The 23,592-nt window shown below is 38.4% G+C and overlaps 1 protein-coding gene across 2 annotated transcripts in view; it reads right to left on the reverse strand.

Moving 5' to 3' along the window:
• The window catches only part of LOC145692805 (uncharacterized), an 87,686-nt gene that overhangs the window by 59,490 nt on the left and 4,604 nt on the right, over positions 1-23,592 (reverse strand). The gene's annotated exons all lie outside the window — the stretch shown is intronic.

Consider the following 23,592-nt stretch of genomic DNA (forward strand, 5'->3'; position numbering starts at 1 on the left):
TTTACCAGGTTTTGACCACATAAACTTTATCTGTTCTACACCATGCTCAATACTGGTCACATATCCCAATTTTCAAATAATTTTCAAACTAAATTCTAAATCTGTAATTATATGAACAATAGCAAAAAATATAAAGTGGACCTTTGGCAAACATTTGACAGTTTTGTTTTAATTAGTGTTTTATTCTGGCAGGCAAAAATCGTATTTTTTTCATGTCATGTTTCGCTGTCCCGTGCGTAACGGAAAACATGTATTTTTCGTCTTTCCTTTGTAATTGCAGAGGATAAAGTATTGAAACTTTTGCTCCAAAGTAGAATTATTATTAGCCTGTTAGTGGTACTTATTAAATTTGTTTATTATCCTCCTTATGTATATTATGAGGTATAGAAATGTTGTCCCGTGCGTAACGTTACGCACGGGACATTTACAGATTTATCCAAGAAAGTGAATAAAATTAAGTTATTAAGATTTCAACACATGTTTATTGTTATTGAGATTAAACAATGAAGAATAAACTTTTATATTAACTCAGAGAAACATGAATTTGCTGAGAGAAACTAAATCAAATATAACTAAACATAACTACCAAAAACGTTTACGTTAAGTTACATAGAAACATTTACCACGAGGCTTAAAAACAAATTATTATGATAAATCGCATTTTTTTCTTTTCATTAGAAAGGTAGGTATCTAGGTTGGTTTGACAGTCTTGTAAGGGGCAAATGGATTCGCAACTTTTTACCATATTCTTTCACCCTTTATCAGAAAATTAGGTGCTTGAAGTATATTTAAAACTTGATCGAATGAGACATAAAATCTGTTCTTTTCATCGAAACAAAACTTGGTACAACTATTGTTCATGCATTTCAGATTTGTTACTCGAATGTCTCCATCTTCTTCTACACTTTCAGACATACATACATACCGATATTTAATGCTATTTCTGGAAGAACCACAATCAAATTTCACTAGGAGAAATACACGTGCTCTAATATTGCCCATTCTGAGCCCGACAGTTGAAGAGTTGGAATATCATTATGAATATCGTCTTCAAAGTTGTATTCTCAATTAATGTCGCTCTTATCACTTGGTGAATATATCATTTTGTACACTGGCACTCTTTTCGTTTTCCTTGAACCAATCTAACTTGAATTACCTTGTTCTTCTTCACATTTTAGAGTGTTTTCCTTTTCTAAATGGCCAACAACGAAACAATGCAGAATGAGTTTCGCAAAAGGGACGCGAGAGGAAAAGAGTTAATCTTTTAACTTGCCTATAACGCTGCATCCTCACTTCATTTTTCAGTCTCACCTTGTTGCTATGTTTAAGCCTATATTTTCTAGCCCTTTCAGCTCCACTCATTGCTTTTTGTTGATCGATTCAGTTCATCACTGACAATATTACTTGGAACAGATTTACTTGCCTGTGCACCCATATTATTTACTTACTAAAGCAAATCTTCACTGTAGTGAAGTAACAAACAATCATACCAAATAATCAAAAACCAACTCTTTCCCTTCAATTCACTTTCTCGCATTTCACCTGACAATGACAGCGTTCAAACGACTCAACGTTTGGTAGGTAGCACAGAGGATCAAGCAGCTCAACAGTTGTACAACATTATGTGATTTGAACGCCACCAATTAGCACTCAGAGAAATACCCTAAAGACATGGTAATAACACTAAGCGAGTTGTCTAGCAAAATTCGACTTCGATACTTTGGAATGTAATTTAATGCATTTAAATTAAATTATGGATGCAAATTTTTTGTGCTTGTTACTGTCCAGATGTTAATCTTAAAATATCAATCTCTTTAGTAAGGATATTGCATAATAACAGTCTTAGAACAGCCAAACAATTGCATGGTTACTTTTCTGTCCCGTGCGTAACGTCCCGTGCGTAACGGTGAGTCGAGAAAGAAAACATAATGTGAAGCTAATTAAATTCTATTTTCCAATTTTCAAATATAATGCACAGTAAGGAGAATGAATGTAAAACATAAGTGATGGCATATACAATGAAAATGCTGCCATAAATCGCAGAGAATATCCAATGAAATTGAGATTGTCAAATAAGCTTTTTGTCTGAGTCCCATGCGTAACGCTTAATTTTGGCTTATAACTCAAATCTGCAATTGTTTTGTGTGTTTCATTTTATTTAACTATAGGCCTACACTAATAATTTTCCCCCTAATTTTGACATGCTTTTTACTTTATTTGAAAATACATTTTTGTTTAAAAAAGCAGTTTTTGTGTACGAATGTCCCGTGCGTCACGCTGAGAATCGTCCTATTGTTCATCTATAGGTCCTCTATTACGATCTACATTGGGAGCAATAACGCATTGGTAGGTAGGTCTCAAAATTAGGCGCGAATCCAGACATTTTTGACGGGAGGGGTCCAATACAACAAGCCAGTACGTCTATGTATTATTGAACGGGTATTATTCTGAACCCGAAAAGACAATATGTAATTATAAAATACTTCTGCCCGTATTTTCAGGGGGAAAAATGATAGAACTATGGATTGTTTTTATAAGAGAAAGAGTATAGATGAAGTGTAAGATCAAATGATCATGCTACCTCAATAATTTCCCTGTTTAACAAATATAGTTTTATTGAGGAAATGTACAAATGTATGTTGAGTTAGGAAGTTTTTTTTGGGGGGGAGATGTCCGGACCCAGTGGAGTCCCCGTGGATGTACCCCTGCAATAATCTTAACCAAGCTAAGTACTGTATGTTACATTATCCATAAAGAATTTTCGAGCACAAATAATAATAATACTAATAATGAAAAATTTAATGATCTTTCAGTCAAGAGTCACCGTTATTACGCTGTGGAAAACAATTGGCAGAGGAATTGTTTTCGCTGGAAAGAAGTAACACGCTAGCCAGTTCAAACTGGCTGAAACAATAGTGCCTTGTAGTGCTAACAGCATATCATGCTGAGTCATTATTTACACGAATAAATTCCTCCCCTTGCTTTCATTCTTCATGCCAATCTGAAAAACGTAAAGAACGTACAAAGGGTGCGCAAGATACTCAGAGAAATAAAGTACATTCGTCAGCAGAGATATTACGAATGTTATAACAAAGAGACATAAAATTAAGTACAACAAAAACACAAGATAGCTATTAACGACTGTGATTCCATTAAGGAGAAAGCTTGTAAGAAAATAATACTGCACTATAACCAGTGCACTAGCAGACGTTTTGCTGAAAATAAATATAAATTGGTTAGATTATTATTATTATTATTATTATTATTATTATTATTATTATTATTATTATTATTATTATTATTATTATTATTATTATTATTAGGTCTGAGAATTAAATTTTCCATCTGAAATCTCAAAAGGAACCAGACCAACGAGCAGCATGAAAGGGGACGGTATGCAGTGTTTACGAAGGGCAGCGCCAGTAAATGGGTTCATGGTTGGAAACCACTACTATAACTTATTGCGGTGCACTACAAAGAAGAATCGCAAGTCTTGTACTATTTCCACAACCTAAACAGTAGGCGCGAGTACACGCTGTGATATAGCCTACCGTAAGTACAAAGTCATAAACTGGCTAAGAAGTAATGTGGTAACGGATTATTTAATACCGAGCCCGCCACTTCGACAATATCTTCATTCAGTTTATTATTATTATTATTATTATTATTATTATTATTATTATTATTATTATTATTATTATTATTATTATTATTATTATTATTAAATGGCAGTGATGAGTGCTCAACAACATGAACTCAGTGTTTCTTCCAGACATGTTTTCTTGGGGGCACTGTCCCCCGCCCGGAGCTCTGAGAGTGTTCTCCCCCCCGGACGAGACCAAAATAATACGTCTATAACATAGTAATAATAAATAAAATAGTACCAGCAGTGCCCTCCCCCGGATTACTACATGTGCTCCCCCGGAACACTTTTTCTGAAAGAACGACTGCATGAACTGATATTGTATGAGTCGAACTCAAACATAACGCTGCGGCTGCAACTCAAAACATTTGTCATGAGAAAAGGGAATGTACAGTGAATCACACCGCAACAATTCATTGGTTCAAGAAATTTCGTGCACATTATAAAAACGTGGAATATCAACGAAGGTCTGGCCGTCCCAGGGTAACATATATTGTCAAACGACAAGCCATTGAGGAAAATCTATCCACCAGTTTTTGGATTACGAACAACGAAAAAAGAGGAGAGAGAAAGAACAGAGAGATTGAATAGAGTTAGGGGCAGAAGCGTCTGCCAATGAGTCCATAAGAAATATTAATGCTGTCACCTATTTCAAACATGTTGAAAGCACGTAGTTTCTAACGTATTGTAAGTCCATTTCTTATCGGTAGTATGAAACGTTGTAAATAGCTGTAAATTTTCATAACTGTTCTCCAAGTGGATTTGTATACAACTAAAGGTATACAAAACAAGCCTCTTGAAAACAGTTCTTATTGGTAAAAAGAATACATAATGATCGCTTTTGGATGTTACAATGCTTTGTCCAAGCAGCTCGTAAAAATTCAGCATAGCATAACAACAAAAGTTGCTTCTCTTATATTCGAAAAAAAGAAGAAAAGAAAAATAAAATTTTGGTATGGTGAGTGTAGAGGGCGCCGAATTCAACTTCGCCCCGGGCGTCGAAATCTCTCGCTACGGTTCTGAGCACACCATAATATTTCTTATAATGCCTTATTTGTGTCATTCTCGCTTTCTCCACGCTCTCACGGCAAATAATCAGAATTCGGGAACAGAGATGTTCACCCTCGCGAGGGTGGCCCTCTCGAGGGCATCCTCACCCTCAAGTTCCCTCGCCCACAGTGACGCGAGGGCGAGGACAAGTTTTGGCCGCGAGGGCGAGGGTGCGCGAGGGCGAGGACAAGTTTCGACAGCGAGGGTGAGGGCGCGCGAGGACGATGGACAATTCCATTCGCGAGAGCGAGGGTGAACGAGGGCAAGGGCCAACTGCTACTGCGAGGGCGAGGGTGAGTGAGGTCGAAGTAAAATGAACATCTATGTTCTGGAAACTCCAGTTGTCAATAGATCATTTCGATGCAAATTAATTAGCAAATGAGAGTCTTGATTGTATTTTCTGCTGACTATCCTTTAGTATTGCGTGCTAGATCAATAGCGCCACTGATCTACAGTCAACATTACTAAAAAGACTGGAAGCGAAGAAAAAATCAAGGGATATTTAAAACCTCTCGTCAAAGCGTTCTGTAAATATTTTAGTTAGATTGGAGCTTAACACTTCTTTCAGGAGGAAGGCTATATAATACGTGAACTCAACGCTTAAACATGGGATTCATACCACAAAACTCTTGCCGAGAATCGAAACCAGGTTTCCCACTCCACAGACCCGTACGCTAACCACAAGATTTGAACTAATTGTAAAAGTGATCGATTTAAGAATATCAGAAAAAGTATTACATTATATTTTAAGTAAAAGGTAAAACTATGGAGTAGGCCTATTTAACTTGCTTTAATGTTAAATTCTGTCATTTACAAGTTTAGCCACAATTTACAGGAGTCTAGCCCAGTGATGCCAAAATGAATCATTATGAAATCCTATCTCGAGATGCATAAAGTACCATCTTGCCTCTGAATTTCCCACGTGATATTAATTACAAACATGTTACGATATGAAAAATAAAACTTCTGTTTTACTTACTTTTTACAAGAGCTGAATAAATTTTTCGTAAATTTCGATCTTCTTTGATTATATATATGTTATCAGAAATGGAAAGTCTACATCACCACTCTGTGCTATCAACTTCTACTCAGCGTAACGACACGTCGTTCTCTACATATTTTGTGAGGAACGTCTTTTAAAAGAATGGTTTATTCCCGTTTGGTATTCTACTGTCCGGCTCAAACCTCTTGACGTTTGGTTAAAGCCAATGGCGCTTAAGAGTGACGTTGTGAGATTTCATTTCCTTTCGTGTACAAGAATAATGTGAAATGTATCTTTTGTGAAACACAGATGGAAGGACGAAGTAAACCTTCAAACCGAGAAGGTGAAAGAATAAACACTGGTTTAGATTGACTTCTGTACAAAGAAACAATCTTACAATAAAATAACGAATTACTGTGCGTAGAATCATGCTTTTCTCCTCTAATTATTTGTAAATGATTTTCTCTTTTCCTAAACATACACTAACATTATATGAACAAAGATGTTTTTTTGAGTGCAAATAATGTTTATCTCAAGCATCGACTATTATGCAACATCGTGTAACTTTCATTGGATAATTGTTAAAAAGAGGCCACGCCTTAAACGTCAAGAGATTTGAGTCAGACAGTACTTTTTTTTAGTTCCATTCATTAGTTCATTTCTTTTATTTTCTTTTTCTTTCTTAAATATCCGATTACAAGTTGTTTTTCGGCACTTGGGTTTTGAGCATTGCAAATGATTAACTCACTTCACAAAAGGCTTTCATATTAACACGAACTTCCCCAATAACAAAGAAATACTTCGTGCAGTCTTCAAATGTGACGATCAATCTTCATTTCGCGATTATTAATGACTTATTATATTTACTTCCCACCTGCAGAGAACTTTTTGACTTGCATTTGATATGGGCGACTAGGGCAAGAGTGAACACTTTTAGTATATCAAAGAATTGTGGCGCAATGGCGACAGCAAAAAACACAATATGTCTTTGTTGTGAAAGCCCGTTATGTCTGATAACATATACAGTTTAATTGCGACAAAGGAAGCAGAGGATACAGAAGAATAACATAGTTTTGACGAAGGAAAAATTTTCTACTCTTATACCACATGTGATGGGTAATAGTAAACAACGGTTGGAGCAACAGTGTACAGTCGAATGAAAACATAGAAGCGTAGACATAAACGCCAAGAAACACGTTTAATCATACGTGTATATGTACTGCTTACATGGAAGTAAAGGAAGTTATGAAATACCAAACAGATTAGTTTCAAATGAAACTGCCAACAAAAGTTACAGGATTTAACATATTATAATTACAAAATATGAAAATAGGGGAAATCAGTTCGTCAACATCCGTCACGAAGCACAAAAATGTTACGTGAGATGCTACATACGCACACAGACTTCTTTGATCAAAATTAGAACATTGTTCGTGAGACCACTCGTTGCATATGATACAGAAAATCTACATTTCACCGTTTGAGGCATCCGAAAAACAATTTCCCACAGAATTGGCATGGCGTATCCATGTCGTCCGGTACAGGCATATTTCACTGATGAGTGATGCTTTGTGGTTGGGTGGATGACTTCGATGCGAATTGCTTATTTGCTGTTTCTAGTAGTGCTGTTGAATTTTTGTGACATTTGCGGTTTTCGGTTTTTGAGAAAACCGGTTTTCTGAAAACCAAAAACCGCAAATGCGGTTTTCAAAACCGAAACCGCAAAAGCGGTTTTCAAAACCGAAACCGCAAAAGCGGTTTTCAAAACCGAAACCGCAAATGCGGTTTTCAAAACCGAAACCGCAAAAGGGGTTTTCAAAACCGAAACCGCAAATGCGGTTTTCAAAACCGAAACCGCAAAAGCAGTTTTCAAAACCGAAACCGCAAATGCGGTTTTCAAAACCGAAACTGCAAATGCGGTTTTCAAAACCGAAACCGCAAATGCGTTTTTCAAAACCGAAACCAATGTTTTTAATTACACCTTTTAACAATTGTGAAAGCATCTATCGATCGAGACAATTGTATTGATTTATGTCTGTGTTTCAACTTTTTTTTATTTGCTCCCGTTTCCTCCCACTTTCTTACGGTTTAGAACTCCGTAAGTACTGATGTGAACTTGTGTGTTAGAAATACTGACCTGGGATCATTTGCACTTTTTTTTTAGTTACTTCTTTGATGACACTTCCAAGGTACTTTTCGCTTGCAGGGAAGCAAACTGGACCCCACCTGATTTTTATATATTTTGTAAAGTAGAGCACGAGGAACATGAATCTTAAGGAATTTTGACATTCCGACTTTCCGAACTCGAGATACTAGAACTTATACAGTAGTTTTACATAGTATGTATAAAATTAACGAAGAAAGTTCTGTCGCTTTTTGACCTATCACCTTAGAACATCGATATGTCACCTAAGACCAGGGGTGTAGCCAGCAGGTTTCTGTAGGAGGGATCCGTCGTTTTTGAAGGGGGGCAGCTACAATCTTTAAAAAAATGTGTTACAGCTAGTGTTTTTGAAGCCTGAAAAAACTGGAAAATTTTGGTTTCCTTCTGGAAAACTAAAAACACTGTTTTAGCTTATTATTATTATTATTATTATTATTATTATTATTATTATTATTATTATTATTATTATTAATAATAATAATAATAATAATAATAATAATAATAATAATAATAATAATCATAATAATAATAATAATAATAGTAATTTCATAAATTATATTACAGATAGTTTGTATTATGTTTAACCAAGAACTACTGCCCCCGACCAAACATTATACCTTTGTGCATAACTATTTCAATACACAGAACCGATCTATATAGGTAAACAAGAAAGTTCTATCGCTTTCTCACTCACCACCTCCGGACATTCATATGTCACCTAACACGTATCTGGAAGATCAAGAATAGATCGACAACCTTCTGCAAACGTTCTGGAAGGCCATTTATTCCATCGCGGTAGAGGTTGGTGTTCCGTGAAGTGAAGAAGTTATCAAGTGCATTTTGCACCTCTACTTGGGATTTGAGCTGGCATCCTTTAAAGTGATTGTCCAAGGAAGGGAACAGATGATAATAGGACGGTGCAATGTCCAGGGAGTATGGCGGATGCAATAGTGTTTCCTATCCAAGGCGTAAAATGGTGTCCCGGGTCATCCTAGCCACGAGGGGCTTAGCGTTGTCCTGTAACATAAGGACCCCTTTGGGAGTTTTGAGTTTCTTTTGAACACGGCTCAACTGCTGACAGTACACAGTTGGATTGATGCGATGACCAGCTCTCTCGATGCACGATGCCACGAGCAGTTCATCAACACACAGGAGGACTTTCTTCTGGTGTAGTACTGGTTTCGGCTGTCTTGGAACCGTTCATGGGATGCTAACCAATTATGACGGCGCCGTGGAACTTCGTACAGGACCCATTTCTCATCACATGACAACACCTTGTCCAGAAATGGCTCCTTCCTCAGACGAGACAGCAAAGAAACACAGATGTCTGCTTGCGTTGCCTTTTGACCCGGAATCAAGTTATGTGGGACCCATCGACCCAACTTTTAGTGTTTCCTCAGTTGAAGGTGCTGCTGAATGGTTTCGCCACTCACACTGAATTGTCCCCATGCCGTAAGCGTCGGTGGACCACAAATGGGCAATTAGCGACATCACGCCAAACATTGGCGGCGCCGCAGCGACGATCCCCGATGGCCCCCCGCCAATGAACCACAAAATTACTCCCCCAAAATGTTAAATCGGCTATATGTGTGATTTAGTTATATTAAGGTGAGTCTAAAAAACACTTTTAAAAAGTACCAAAAAATTACCCCGAAGGGGACTCAAACCACCAACCTTATGATTACTAGGCAAGTGTTCTTCCTACTTCGCTACGATGGCGATGAAGGAAACGTTGCTTGTAAAGGGATAAATCGTTAAGATCTTTTTAATTTTGTCAATCACAGTGCTCCTTTAACCGTGTATATTCGACGATAACTGTTTGGAATTAGATAAAATGTGTTCGCCATGTAATTTGGTAACAAAATGACGCGTGTCTATTTACTTTATTTCATAGTTCTCGCATACTCACTTTCTAATGATCGACGACAGTTGTCATCCAAATTCATACAATTATCGCACTTATCTCAAGATTTTTCACGTCATGATGTTGAGGCAGAGGTTATTCTTGACCCTCGGAGCTCACTTTAGGAACAATTCGTCAGCAAAAAATAATATATAATAATAACCGCATGCACATGACTGGCGACAGTTCGTGTTGGTCCCTTCACGATTCTCCGCGAAGAATCTGAGAAGTGCGGACCAAGACGAAGTTCTCGCTGGTCGCTGCTACGCGGTGGTACTTCAACACCCCGACGCGAGATATATGTTTCGACTCGACGAAACCCGGCCGCCAGTTAGGGCCAACTATCGCAGACCTACGCAAAAAGCGACAGAACTTTCTTGGTTACTTTTATACATAAGACTGATTTTCTTTGAAATTGCACTTAATTTATTTTAAGATTTTCTGAAAAAATGTTCATTTATTATTCGTGACTAAAAAGACATAATTATTTTATTAACAGCTATATCTCACTTCCTGTTTTACCCGAAATAGCATTTTAAAAAGCGAATGAAATCCAAACTGAAAAACTGAATAAAAACGTTGCTTTTCACAAAATTTTCCAAATTCTGATAAAAAGTTTTCTTGAAACACTAATTACAGCATATAAATAATATAATGTACTTACGATTTAGTATAGTACCATTGTTTTATGATAGAATTTATAGTGGGGGGCGCGGTGGCTCAGTGGTAGAGCGTTCACCTCCAGTGCTTGGGGTCCCTGGTTCGATCCCAGCTCGCGCCGTGTGGACTTTGTGGTGGACAAACAACCGTGCTCATGGGTTTTCTCGGGGTTCCGTTTCCTTCCACTTTCTTCATTCCACCATTTCATTCATTTCTCATAATCACCGTCTCCTTTGGCCTAACCGGCATAGGCGTGGGACGTTAAACTCAAAGATTTCACTTCATTTCATAGAATTTATAGTACCTTGTCAAAACTTTTGTCTTCAAACTGTCAAATACAAATCGCCGTTAATTGTGTAATCTACTGTCACAAAAAGTATACCATACTATTTTCGGATCGCTATGAGGAAGAAATGCCATACTATTTTGTGATCGGTATGGTAAAATACTATTTTTCCATACTATTTTACCGTAAATTATTAATTATATGTAAACTTTGTTATTTTTAAATGACTGAAGCGAAGTAATCTCACAATGATGTTTTAACATCTGGTCATTAGGGGGGCCAGGAAATCATTTGGGGAGCCTGGCCCCGTGGCTACACCCCTGCCTAAGACGTACCTGGAAGATCAAAAATAGTACCCATCAGTATCAACGGACCTTATGAAAACGTTCGGGATGGGCATTTATTCCTTCGCGGTAGAACTTGGTTTGCCGTGAAGGAAAGAAGGTATCAAGTGCATTTTGCACCTTTACTACGGAGTTGGACTTTAGTTCTCTAATGTGAGTGTCCAAGAAATGGTTCAGGGATAATTGGACGGTGCATTGTCCAGGGAGTATGGCGGTTGCAATAGTGTTTCCCATTTAAGGCATAGGATGGTGTCCCGGGTCACTCTAATCATATGGGGCTTAGCGTTGTCCCGTAACGGTAGAACCGTTTAGCGATTGAGAAGTGCTGGCTCCAGGGTTTTGAGTTTTTCTTGAACACGGCTCAACTGCTGACAGTAGACAGTTGCATTAATGTTCTGCTCTGACCAGTCGGTAGCAGTTCCCGATTTTTCTCCAATCCCAAAAAGCGGGTGGTTTTTCGTGATTAAGATAGCGAGGGACGAATATAGAACCTGACAATCGGGTGGTACCTGCAAAAATCGGGTAATTTGACAACACTAAGCTAAATAGAAAATAAGGTATATCCCTATTTAAGATCACTACACCTGCAATCCATGAAATCCAATTTGAAATTTCATCCACTTAGACTGAGATCTTTTATATTATTTAATATCATTACTCTTTCACTTTGTTTCTAAATAGTACTTCCACTCTTTCTTTTGTTAACAAAAAAACACCACCTCCATTTCTTTAAAAAAAGAAAAGAAAAAAATTAGATCGCAATACACAATTTTATTGTTGATTTGTTGCCACTCCGATAAATGTGAATGTTGTGGTTTTGCATGTGTTGACTGGTTTCTTATCGCAAGTCCCAGACACCTGCAATAGTTTATACGTGAAGGGAACACCGATCAAATTTTATTCTATATCTTTTTACTTCCAATTAACGATAGCCGTGCCTCTTTGTGAGAAACTGCAACTTATTTTTTTTTATTCTGCCAATTGTAAAAGAATACTAAACAAGAATTTCCCTACACGTTAAGACATTTTATGAAAAAATATCTTCTTTCACCTCTGCAAATTTTTGAGCATTTTTTCCCTACGCCGGGGGAAATTTCCCTCCATCTGGCAACTGTAAGCCGAAGATGGGAAAGATTCTTTGCTGTATCCTCGTCGTTACTTGATAATAGTGCTCTCGAATTTTTGTGACTTCTGCAGTTTTCGGTTTTTGAGAAAATCGGTTTTCAAAACCGAAACCGCAAAAGCGGTTTTCAAAACCGAAACCGCAAAAGCGGTTTTCAAAACCGAAACCGCAAAAGCGGTTTTCGAAACCGAAACCGCAAATGCGGTTTTCAAAACCGAAACCGCAAAAGCGGTTTTCAAAACCGAAACCGCAAATGCGGTTTTCAAAACCGACATTTCGGTTTTATGAAATTTCACTTTTTTCAAAAACCGGTTTTCGGTTTTTTCAAAAACCGATTTCGACAGCACTAGTTTCTAGCTTCTTTTGTGTTCCCCTGCAACATTGCTTGTCGACATTTCCGTGCGACATGGAAGTTATACTTTTCTATATTTTCTGATAACATTTCAACTTACCAGAAAATATAGACAGGACTCAAATTACCAAAATCGTCATTAGCTTAAATGACGTTTTTGATAGTTTATTTTTGTACCGTACTTTACTAAACTTGCTCCTCTCTATAAATATTACTCAGTAAACTCTATTCATGTCAACATGTCATTTTCTGAATACAAATATCACAAACTGACACCAAAATATGAAAATAATCATCTTGTGATATACGGTATGGCTAGTTACCGGAAGAAGTAAATCCTTAAAAACTTTTTTTTTTTTTTGTACAGTGGAAACAGAAAAATGAGGTTCATATTACTTCGTTTAAAATAAATGTACTCTAAAATACAAATGTGAAGAAAAACTAAAAATTGTGTTATCATTTCACTGTGTTTATTTATAACATGTGTGCATTAAAAAAAAAATTAAAGTACACTTCCGATATACATCACACTTTTCCTGCATGTTTGAAAATGTTCTCTTTAATTGCATTTTATTGCATTGCATATTAAATGTGTATTTTAACACATTTATTTATTTATCTGTAAAAGGCATACAGGATTACAATCCTACAATAGGGTATGTCCACGGAAATAGGGACAAAAATTCATGAAAGAAATATAGTTATCATTTTTAGTCAAGTTGTTCTTTTGATAAAAAATATAGTTGTATGTAGCTAGCTATATGTATGTAGCTATTTAATGATATCATCATTAATTTTTTTTCAGAGAATTACTATTTTCTTATTTTTTCCATAGGTTACCTTTCATTTACTAAGTTTTAATGTTGATTATATTATACAAGCCTTATTTATTATTACATAGGTCTTACTTTTTTCTGTCGGTATCGCAAGTAAAATTTCATATAAGTGATGAAACCTTTTCTTAAAGTAAAGTTCAATGTTCAACTTAATTAAACTGTGCTTATTTCAAATTATTATAAATGTATATTGCTTATACTTAATAACAAAAAACCGTGGTTGACAAATGTAACGTGAGTTACCCGACTCTGCATATTCCTCTAAAATAAGTAGTCATAAAATGTAAATAAAAATCTAATATTTTTGCCATAATTAAATTACGTGTGTCCCTATCTTACATAGTATTTTTCATGTACATAGCTATGCTAGTACAAAAGAAAATATACTGAAAAATCACAGGTTCTGAATGTAGGGGAAAAATTTGTAACGTGAGTTACTATAGTATTTTCTTTTCTCCTAGGTTTGTTGTATCTAATAAAATGACGATATTTGGTAATTATCTGTATAAATATGACAGCTTTCCTTTTTAAAAAAACGGAGCTTTTAAGTTTATTGTGGTTAGTATCCTTCAAAATATACGTTATTACGTAACGTGAGTTACCATGGACATACCTAATAGCCTTATTAACACAATATTTTAATACGATACCATTATTCTAAAATAAAATAGACAAGAAAGTAAAATAAAATAAGCAAGCTACAGACAAAACGAGACAAGATAAAAAAAATACAAAATACAAATAAAGTAAAGATACAACAAACAAAAAATAAATGTAAGTATAATCACTCTGCAACTTGTACATATATTAGAAATGTACTACAAATATTAATTCGAATTCATTATTTCAATTTCAATTCACAAATATTAAATTCAATTCAATACTATTCCATATAAAAGGATATACCGATAGTGTTTTAGTTAATGTTATTATCTTTCGAGTGTACACATTACGAGCAAAATCCATTTCAAAACATTAAGCCATGTACGTAACAGCATAGTTGCATGCATATTTCATGAATTTTAAGTGCATAAAAATCCTATGTCAATTCATGATTCATCGCTAAGAAGTGTACCATTCCGCTTGTGTCACCTGACGAAAACAATAACATAATTTTCATAAACACTAAAGAATTTGTTTTATTTGTTTCGTCATTCTTACCCTCCTCCCACTGTTTCCCTTAGTTTCTTATCTCCCCTTTCGTTCTTCATACAACAGGGTGTTTCTTGTATTATTACAAAGTGAAGAACTGGAACTTAACATAGTTTATCTTTCTAATGAATGTTCCAGACGATTTTATTTTCTACAAGATATTGTACACAGTATGTCGGAAAAATAACGGAACTTTTTTTTTAAAATAAAATAAACGAGTTAGATATTTTATCAACTGTAGTTTTTTTTTTAATTCAAAATACATCCCTTCTGCATCAGTACACCGCTAGACACGTTCAACCAATGCCAGCATAGAGTTTTTAATGTCCTTTTTCAGAATCACCTCAATTACCCTCATCACGACAGACTGGACATGCGCAAAATTGTCATAAAATGTTCCTTTCATGATCATTTTTTTTATTTTGGGAATAGGAAATAGTCACACCGCGATAAATTAGGCGAATATAGAGGATGTGGAAGCACACATATTTGTTTTTTTTTACCAAAAAATCACGAACTGTGACGGTTCTGTGACATGGTGCATTGTCATGCAATAAAGACCAACTCGGGCTTAAAGATACCCGGACTTTACACCAACGATTCGCTTCCACAAACGCTCCCATAACACCTAGATAATATCCACCATTAACATTTTGACCCTGTAGAACAAATTCCCGAAGTGTAATACCTTTGGAATCGTAAAAACAAATCAACATTGTCTTCTTACATGACTTTTGAAAACGCAATTTTTCGCTTTTGGAGAACCTCGGGGCTTCCACGTAGCATTTTGGCGTTTTGTTTGCGGGTCGTACTTGAAGCACCAAGTCTCGTCGCCAGTTACAATCGATTCCAGGAATGTTCTGTTCCATCTGGCTGGTTTAGTCAGGTTCTTACAAGTTTTTGGTCCTAAATTAGGAGGCCTCATCACTGCGAAATTAAAATACCGCTAATTTTACAGTAATTGTGTGATATCTTCAAATAGATAAAAGATAATCGAAAAGTGGAACAAGACCTCCCTAGACAATATTATTTTGCGTGAGATACCATTATCACGACTCATTTATCTGCTTTCGATTTTTAGCCATTTAGAAAACCAGCATTTATTTTCGCGTTTCTAAATAACAGCAAACGAAAAGCTACTAGGTGACTCGTGATAACGGTACCTCATGCAAAATAACATCGGCTAGGGAGGTCTTGATCCACTTTTCGATTATCTTTTATCTATTTGAAAATATCACATAATTACTGTAAAATTAGCGGTATTTTAATTTCGCAGTGATAGAGACTCTTAAGGTGTGCGGAGCAAATCAAGCACAAACTTTCTGTTTCTTTAAATGCTTTGTCAAAGTGTCATGAATCTTGTCTTTCGTCGCATTTAATTCCTTCGCCATCCATCTCACAGTCGAATTTGCATCGTGAGCGATCATTTCAACGCACTTTTTTGCACCAACTCATCGTGATTTTTGTTTCTCGGTCTGCCTGGCTTTGGGTCGTCTTCCAAGGACTCACGATTGTTCCGGAATCGCGTATTCCACTCGAACACAGGTGTACGAGATAAGCACTCATCATCATACACCTGTTTCATCATTTCCAGTGTTTGTGTAAATGTTTCACCTAGCTTGAAACAATGACGAGGAAACAATAGATACACTCACTTTTCTTACTATAACTTGACACTCCGTTTATCGGTTCTCATGATTGTGGTCTTGTTTTGTTCCAGCTCAGGCTCCACGTTGCCGCGCGCTGGGCCGCTGACTCTCTCTCAGGCTCCACGAGCACAATTGCGGAATTCAGCCTCCGTCGTCCAGTTTTAAAGGCTGGACGCCGGAGAGCTGATTCCTGATTGGCTGTGGGCGTGAAAGGAATCGAGCGCCAGCTCGCGACAACCCGTCTGCTTTATTTTCCTCAGAGTACACATGTTTTATATGGTATACAAAATTCTTATACAAGACATGAGCTATTGGGTACAGAAACGGAACTCTACAAACTTTTCTAGAGAGACAATACATCACAGCTATGTTATCGGTATACACTAGAGGCGAATCTTCTGCATGCAGAACAATGGCGACTGAAGCCGCTAGGAACTCCATCACAAAAATAGGGTATGCCCTAGGAAAGTCCATGACGAAGACGGGTTGTCCTTGTTGATCGGTGACTGCGATGGAAGTCGGCGTAGCATCTGCGAAGAGCTCAATACGGGGAGAGTGATCTTCCCATATACGGCGAGGTCGTGAGGCAGCTGCCGAGACCACTCGTCGAACGAAGTCGGTTGGTCCACTCTGAAGTATGGCGTGTGCGACAGGGAAAGATAAGGTGGTGACGGGGGTGACCCACGTCACGTAGCCGGCCAGAACCTGACGAGCATGCCGAGAAAAATACACCAAAGACCACGGCACTGATTGCACTATTTTGAGGTAACGAGGATCCACACTTAACGAATTGTTGGATATGTCCACTTGAATACCCAGGAATTGAATTTGTTTCACTGGTTGTAGCACTGACTTCTTGAGGTTGATGCACCAGGGTAGCGCAAGCAAAATGTCCACTGCCTGCTGAAGGTCAGCGGGCTGACCGATAAGAAGCACATCGTCATAGTATAGAAGAAACTTCACGGTGGGTGGTAAGTGTATAGACAATTCTTTGTGTGTAAACACTTGCATAAACAATGGGCTGAGAGACCAGCCCATTGGAAGACGTAGAAAGCGGTAAAACTGGCCCTGAACTCGTACTCCAAAATACTGGCGAGTTGTAGGGTGGAGAGTAACATGGTAGAAGCCTTGACTTAAGTCCACTTTCATGAGGAAGTCATCTGGAGAAGCAATCGCCGCAATGTCCGTAACCGTGGGTAGAGTAACATGGCTGGAACGGCGATACAGCTTAGTCCATGGAGAACAATCGTAAATTACTCTTATGTCATCTGGTCCTTTGGGGACGCAAAAGACAGGAAACGCATTTTTCACTAATGAGCGGGGAACCGGCTCGAGAATGTTAGCGGTCACTAGAGCGTCGATCACCGGTGCATAAGCAACGTTGGTGCGACGAAGTTCACACACTGCACTATTCGGGGGAGTATGCGTCACTTGAGGAGTACAACAGTAGGAACCCGGGGAAGGAAACACTGGCGCACTAGGAATCACACGTCTGGTGGCGTAAGACGCCATGTTGGTTTCAGGCTGGTGATCTTCTTGGGAAGAGGTGTCCGATTGGTCGTCCTGAGGTTGGTCCTGTTGATCCTCGTCGGGAAGTTCACTTAAATTGTGTAGAATCTGGCGCCAGAAGTCCCAATCGGGGGGCAGCTGAGCGACAGGTTCATGAATGCCCAGCTGTTGACGAATGTCAATGCCTCGTTGATCCACTAAGTACAGGAAAAGCAAACGTGGGTCAGCTGGGGGCCACTGGACGTCGTCCGGATGTAGATCCAAGTCCATGATGAGGTCAGCTAAAGGATCGTAAGGCTGCATAGGCTGAATGTCCGGCGGCTGGAGCTCATCCTGGATAGGATCTTCTGGTGCCCCAGGGATGGGGAGAGGCGCCCAAAAATCCACTACCGGAGGAACTTCATCATTTGGCGGAGGTTGAAGAAGCATTCTTGCCCTTCTTGTTCTGGGTCTTCTTGCCCGTCTGCGATGCGGTTGAGGAGGCCTGCCCGCGAAAAAGAGGCGGAGGATGATGGACCACAATTCCCGGGACGGGAATGTAGTTAGCGTTAGCGGCCGCCGTCCGCCAGTCGTATTGAATGGCAATGACGAGAAGGCGAACGCGTTCCTTGTAGAAACTCTGGTCGGCTTCTTCCAATTGGTCGAAGAACGGGTGGAGCATAATAAGCTCCCGGGCCTCGGCGTAGTCCCTACGGCCGAGGGTATTTGCATCCAGGCGTGAGCGAAGAAAAGCGATGGCTGCGGTGAGGTCGAAGTCGGCTGGAACGCCGGGTGCTGGAGCTTGAGGCGGGTGTTGGAGGCGAGCAACAGTTTCCGCGAGAATGCGTACGCTGTTGACCAGGTCCACTGCTGGGTCCGGAGGCGTAGATCCATCGGCATCGGACATGGATGCAGCAGGGCGGTTGAAGATAGACAGGAGCGAGCGACGTGACACCGGCGGAGTGGACTGCACTGGCCGATGAAGTGCGGACAGGGCAGTTGCAGCGTCGACGGTGTTCGGCGAAGCAGTATTGAGAACGGCGAGGGGGCACGTCTCAAGATGATCCTCTGTAACACACCGACAAATAGGGTCGTGCCGAGCCGGCGTGCCGGGGCGACTTTTGGAATCCACGATTAAGGCGAATCGAAGAACAAGTTGCCGCGCGCTGGGCCGCTGACTCTCTCTCAGGCTCCACGAGCACAATTGGAGCCTGAGGTATCCAGCTTTCCAATATGTTACTTCAACAGATGGAGCTAGTGGTTATTTGTAAAGAAAAAAGTTCCCTTACTTTTCCGACATACTGTGTGTTCTATTCATACTACTGAGTTGAGACAAACCTCAGTCAATTAATTTGAGTGCTAAGGTCACCTCAAGTTTTTTCTTTTTTTTTTTAACTTTAGCGAAGATAATGGACATCAAAAATGTAGATAATGAGGCAAGTAGTATCTACAAAACGGTATTAAATAAACTGATTACTGTTTTCAAATGTGTTTTCTTTATAAACCAAAAATTTTGCTCGATAGTGCCGCAAATTCCATCTTTAGTGCCCCACAGATAACGTTAACTTTTTAAATAATTACTTTGGGGCTACTAACTTCACGCCAACAAGCCCACATTCCAGTACTGCCCGAAAAATGAGGTTAACAGAACAGTGTTCGTGCTCGTTAGTGCCATCGATATGAACGTTAGTGATTCCATATGTAAGAACATAGGTTTGCCAACTCCATTCAACAGATCCACCATATTCAAATCAGCTAAATAAACATGCTAATGACAAACTTTTGATAGTGCTCGTTAATGCCGTACGAATTCATCTTAGTACTCAAGCGTACTTAAGCTAAAACACGGTTTAAAACAGATTAAAAATAAACAGTTGTTTATTGGGGCCTGCTAACATCATGCCAGCCAGCAGGCCCACATCTCTAGGATTGCCATAATTTTTTGATCTAAAATGCGGACAAGCCTTGAAATAATAACCCATCAAAGATATGGTGCCCAAATTCAGAACAAATATTTTGAAATTTCTTACCTAAAAATCACTTTTTTTTTTAGGTTATCACACAATTGTTTACTGTAATTCTTAAAACATTATTGGAAACTAACATATTTTATCATTTTTTTTTCATTAACACAAATATAATAAATCATGTCATTAAATTACGTTTATTAAATCTAACCAAAAGAACCCTAGAATAGAAAATGAGACACTTTTTAAAAACATAACCTACTTTATTAATGGTAACTAAAATATAAGTTACATTATGAAAACTTTTTTTTTTTTTCGCCCGAGATTTTAGCGATTTCCGACTCAGAAATTTTCGGGAAGCTCCAAAATCTGTCAAATACGGATATTTTCCTATTTCATGCCTTGTACGATATGGACACAGGCACGGACCCAAAAATACAAACAGTCCGTATAAAATACGAACGCATGGCAACCCTACACATCTCAGAATTGCCCCAAAATTGAGCTAGCACGAAACTTCTCACGTCATAGGCATAAGAATTGTCACGTATCTAGTAGTAGGTGCACAAACGTAAGTATTAAAAAAAAAAAAAAAAACTTTGTCTTACTAATCAGACAGGAAGTTTTAACTAATCACGGGGTGACTTTGATTCCCAATTCTGCAACAAGTTGTAGCATTCAATGCGGAAATTGTTGCTGATCACTACAGTAACGAATAACAAAATAATCGAAAGCATCTCTGACTGAATAAGACATGCCTCCTTTCCCGCCAAATTTGCGTTACAAGATATATGGTCCAAATCAAGGCTGAAATATTGCATAGTATCTGTAGTTATGAAACACCATCAATAAGCCAAACAAATACGAAACATTCTGAAAAAGACGGGTCAAAATTACCTAAATGGGCGTAGCTCCAAATTTTATCAAAAGTTACTTCCGTTTGGGACAAGAACTATTGGTGATAATTAGACGATAATTGATTTTTAGTTTACTGTCCCTTTCAGCAGCGATGCTATATAAAATGCGGACCTATAGCTTAACGTGGGATGTGGACCTCATGACGTCCGCCGGGAGTCGAATCCTGATCTTCCACGCCAAAGGCGCGTAAGCTAACCACTTGGCCACGAGAGAGCTCTGTTAATCATTAGAGTAACGAGTAAGACAAAGTAATCAGAAGCATTTCTGAATAAGTAAAGACCCATCTACCCCTAAATTTGACCAAAATTTACGTCACAAGATACATGGACTAAACCAACACTGAAATGTTGCATTATGTTTGTAATGATGAAATAGTATCAATAAGACAAAGAAATGGGAAACATTGTGAAGTACGACAAGAGTTAATTTACCTAAATAGGCATGGCTCTAAATTTGATCAAAATTTACATTACAGTATATGTGACTGTCGTTGGTGATATTGGGGACAGAATTTGCTGCTGATCAAATAATAATAATAATAATACCCTAGTAACAGAGACAATCTTGCAAACCGCTTGCTGTAAGCTTGCATCCCCATCAGGATCCTGCCGCCTATAGTCGGACAATTTGTCCATGCCGGCTAGATGCCGCGGTCGGATTGCCGGTGCCGGACATCGGCGTCTTTCTGCGCGATTTTCGACCGCGACGAATAGTTGCCTTGCCGAGCAGTCGGCAAACAGCCGTAAAGGCGCAGTAAATGCACCGGCGCCGCCGTGGAAAAGAAGCCGGCAGAGAGTTGGAAAGAGGTCTTTCCGACTGTTTTGCCAACTCTGACAGTCGGCAAAGGGCATTTTATTTTACAATTTTCGACCGCTTGCCGCCTCGGCAAAAGGTCGGCAACTTTGAACAAGTAGATCGTCGTGCCGCCACGGACGGATGCCGGCTGCCTCCGGCGGCCCTCTTTCCGACCGCGACTTCCTGATGGGGATTGCAAGTCGGCCAAGGTTGCATCCAGCTTGATTGAAAAGCGTGCAAGCGTCCCACAAGATAGATTCCAGTAACAGAGTTACATGTATCCATCCTTGCATACAATCTTCCATTCAAGCTTGACGCAAGTGAATTTGCGCTGGCGGCAAGTCAATATCCAATGAACGGCCACTGATGCTACGACTCTGCGAAGGGTCTAAAGCATCACTTGCGAGTACAACAAAAGGCAGATGAAAGCACGCATTGAAAGCGCAAGTGTATAAAGCCAAGCACGCGCCAACTGGCCGGAAGCTTTCTTGCTACTTGGGTAATCGGAAGCATCTCTGAATGAGACACGTTCTTTCTCTCTTCAAATTTGGTAAAAATTTTATATCATAAGATATATGGACTAAACCTACGCTGACATTTTGCATGTTTTTGCAGTGATTAAGTATCATATATAAGTCAAATAAATAGGGAAGTTCAAAAACAAGAAAGAAGGACTTTGAGCACTGTGGAGCACTAACGATGGGATTTGTGGCACTGGAATGGGTGTCTGCTGTAGGTAGCCTTCTACTTCACGGACTACTGGTCTACTTCACGGACGTCACGTTTTCTGCAGGAAGGACCCTTTCGCAACAATAAATTGAAGATATGCTACGCAGAATGGAGTCTTCCCGACGTCGTGTCGTCTTCAAAACAGGAAAACTATCTTCTGAGTAATTATACTATTAATTGCATACTCTGTACAAAGTTCTGGTCTAAAATCTCAATTCTTGAAGCTTACGGTATCTTGCTCCTTTCTTGCGTTGCGAAGATCAATCTTCTTTTAGAAACATCGTAACTAGGCCTACTTAAGATTTTCTGCAATTTCTGAATACCCTTCAATATAGCTGTTTAACGTAATAAAAGGTTTTAGGTTAGAATTTAGGAATTCATTAATGTTAATAGTTTTAAGGTCGTAACAAATTCTGACGCATTTTTATTTTTATTATTTTATTTTATTTTTTATTTTTTACAAGAAATAAAACTGGCATTTTTACCTACGAAACATGTCAATATCGCTGGTTGCAACTTTCTGTTATCACAATTCCCTTTTTTATCTACATTTCCAAGAAGGGAAAAGAAGAAACGCAGAATAGTTCCAGGTGTTTAGCAGGCTATATTGGTTACTAGTTTTACCCACTCACGTCCTCTAACCCCCGCCATCTTCTCTGTTTATGACTCCATTGTTCATATACTGTAGGTGCAAACGTCAACGTGTTCCCATCTGCACGCCAACAAGTAAGAACGTCAGCTAAAGGAAAGAGGTAATAAAATATGAAGCACCTGTACATAACTGGACTCAGTGACTTTAAAAAAATCTCTATCATTTCTTTTTTTTCTTTTTTTGTTCTTTTATCTTTTTTTTTTTTTGTGTGTTGTTGTCGTTGTTGTTGTTGTTGAAAACTTAAACTCCCTGAACATACTGGTGATTTAAGACTTCCTAGGTAGGAGAAATGGGTTATGAGACGTAACGAGATGGAAAAAAAGAAGGATATGCTCTGAAATTGTTCGATAAGTACGGTATTTAAAAAGTTGACAATGTTCTTGACAAAAATATGCATGTCAGAGTATGCACAGTTCGGTACTTGTGACAAAATCTGAGCCAAAAATATTTTTTCTGAGTTTGAAAGTTAAAACCATTGCTGTTGACTTTTGACGTATTTCATATTAGTCAACTGAATTAATTTTATAAACGCATAAAGGTATGGATTTATTTTTTTTAAAATAAATACATGATACGAAGTTTATTTAAATTATAGTTCAAGTTTTAAAAATTGTATCCGTTAATAATAGGCAATTTGTGATTTTTTTAATTATTATTTTAAGGCCTTTTAACATGTTAACAATAGGGATAACAAAATTTCTTGTAATTGGAGGAATTCAAACTTTCAATTTGTCCATATCAGGTGGTGTAGCACATCGTTTACAGACTACTGTACTAGGTAGTTTTGGCCCCTCCCGAAATGAAATCCTGGTTGCGCCAATGAACGTGAGTCCCACTGACAAGGGAACATCTTATATTGATAGTCGCATTGCCCAATCAAACAATGCGCAATCGATAGA

This window comes from Thermobia domestica, chromosome 8, assembly GCF_964235325.1.
Source record: "Thermobia domestica chromosome 8, izTheDome1.hap1.1, whole genome shotgun sequence".
NCBI classification, from domain to species: Eukaryota; Metazoa; Arthropoda; class Insecta; order Zygentoma; family Lepismatidae; genus Thermobia; species Thermobia domestica.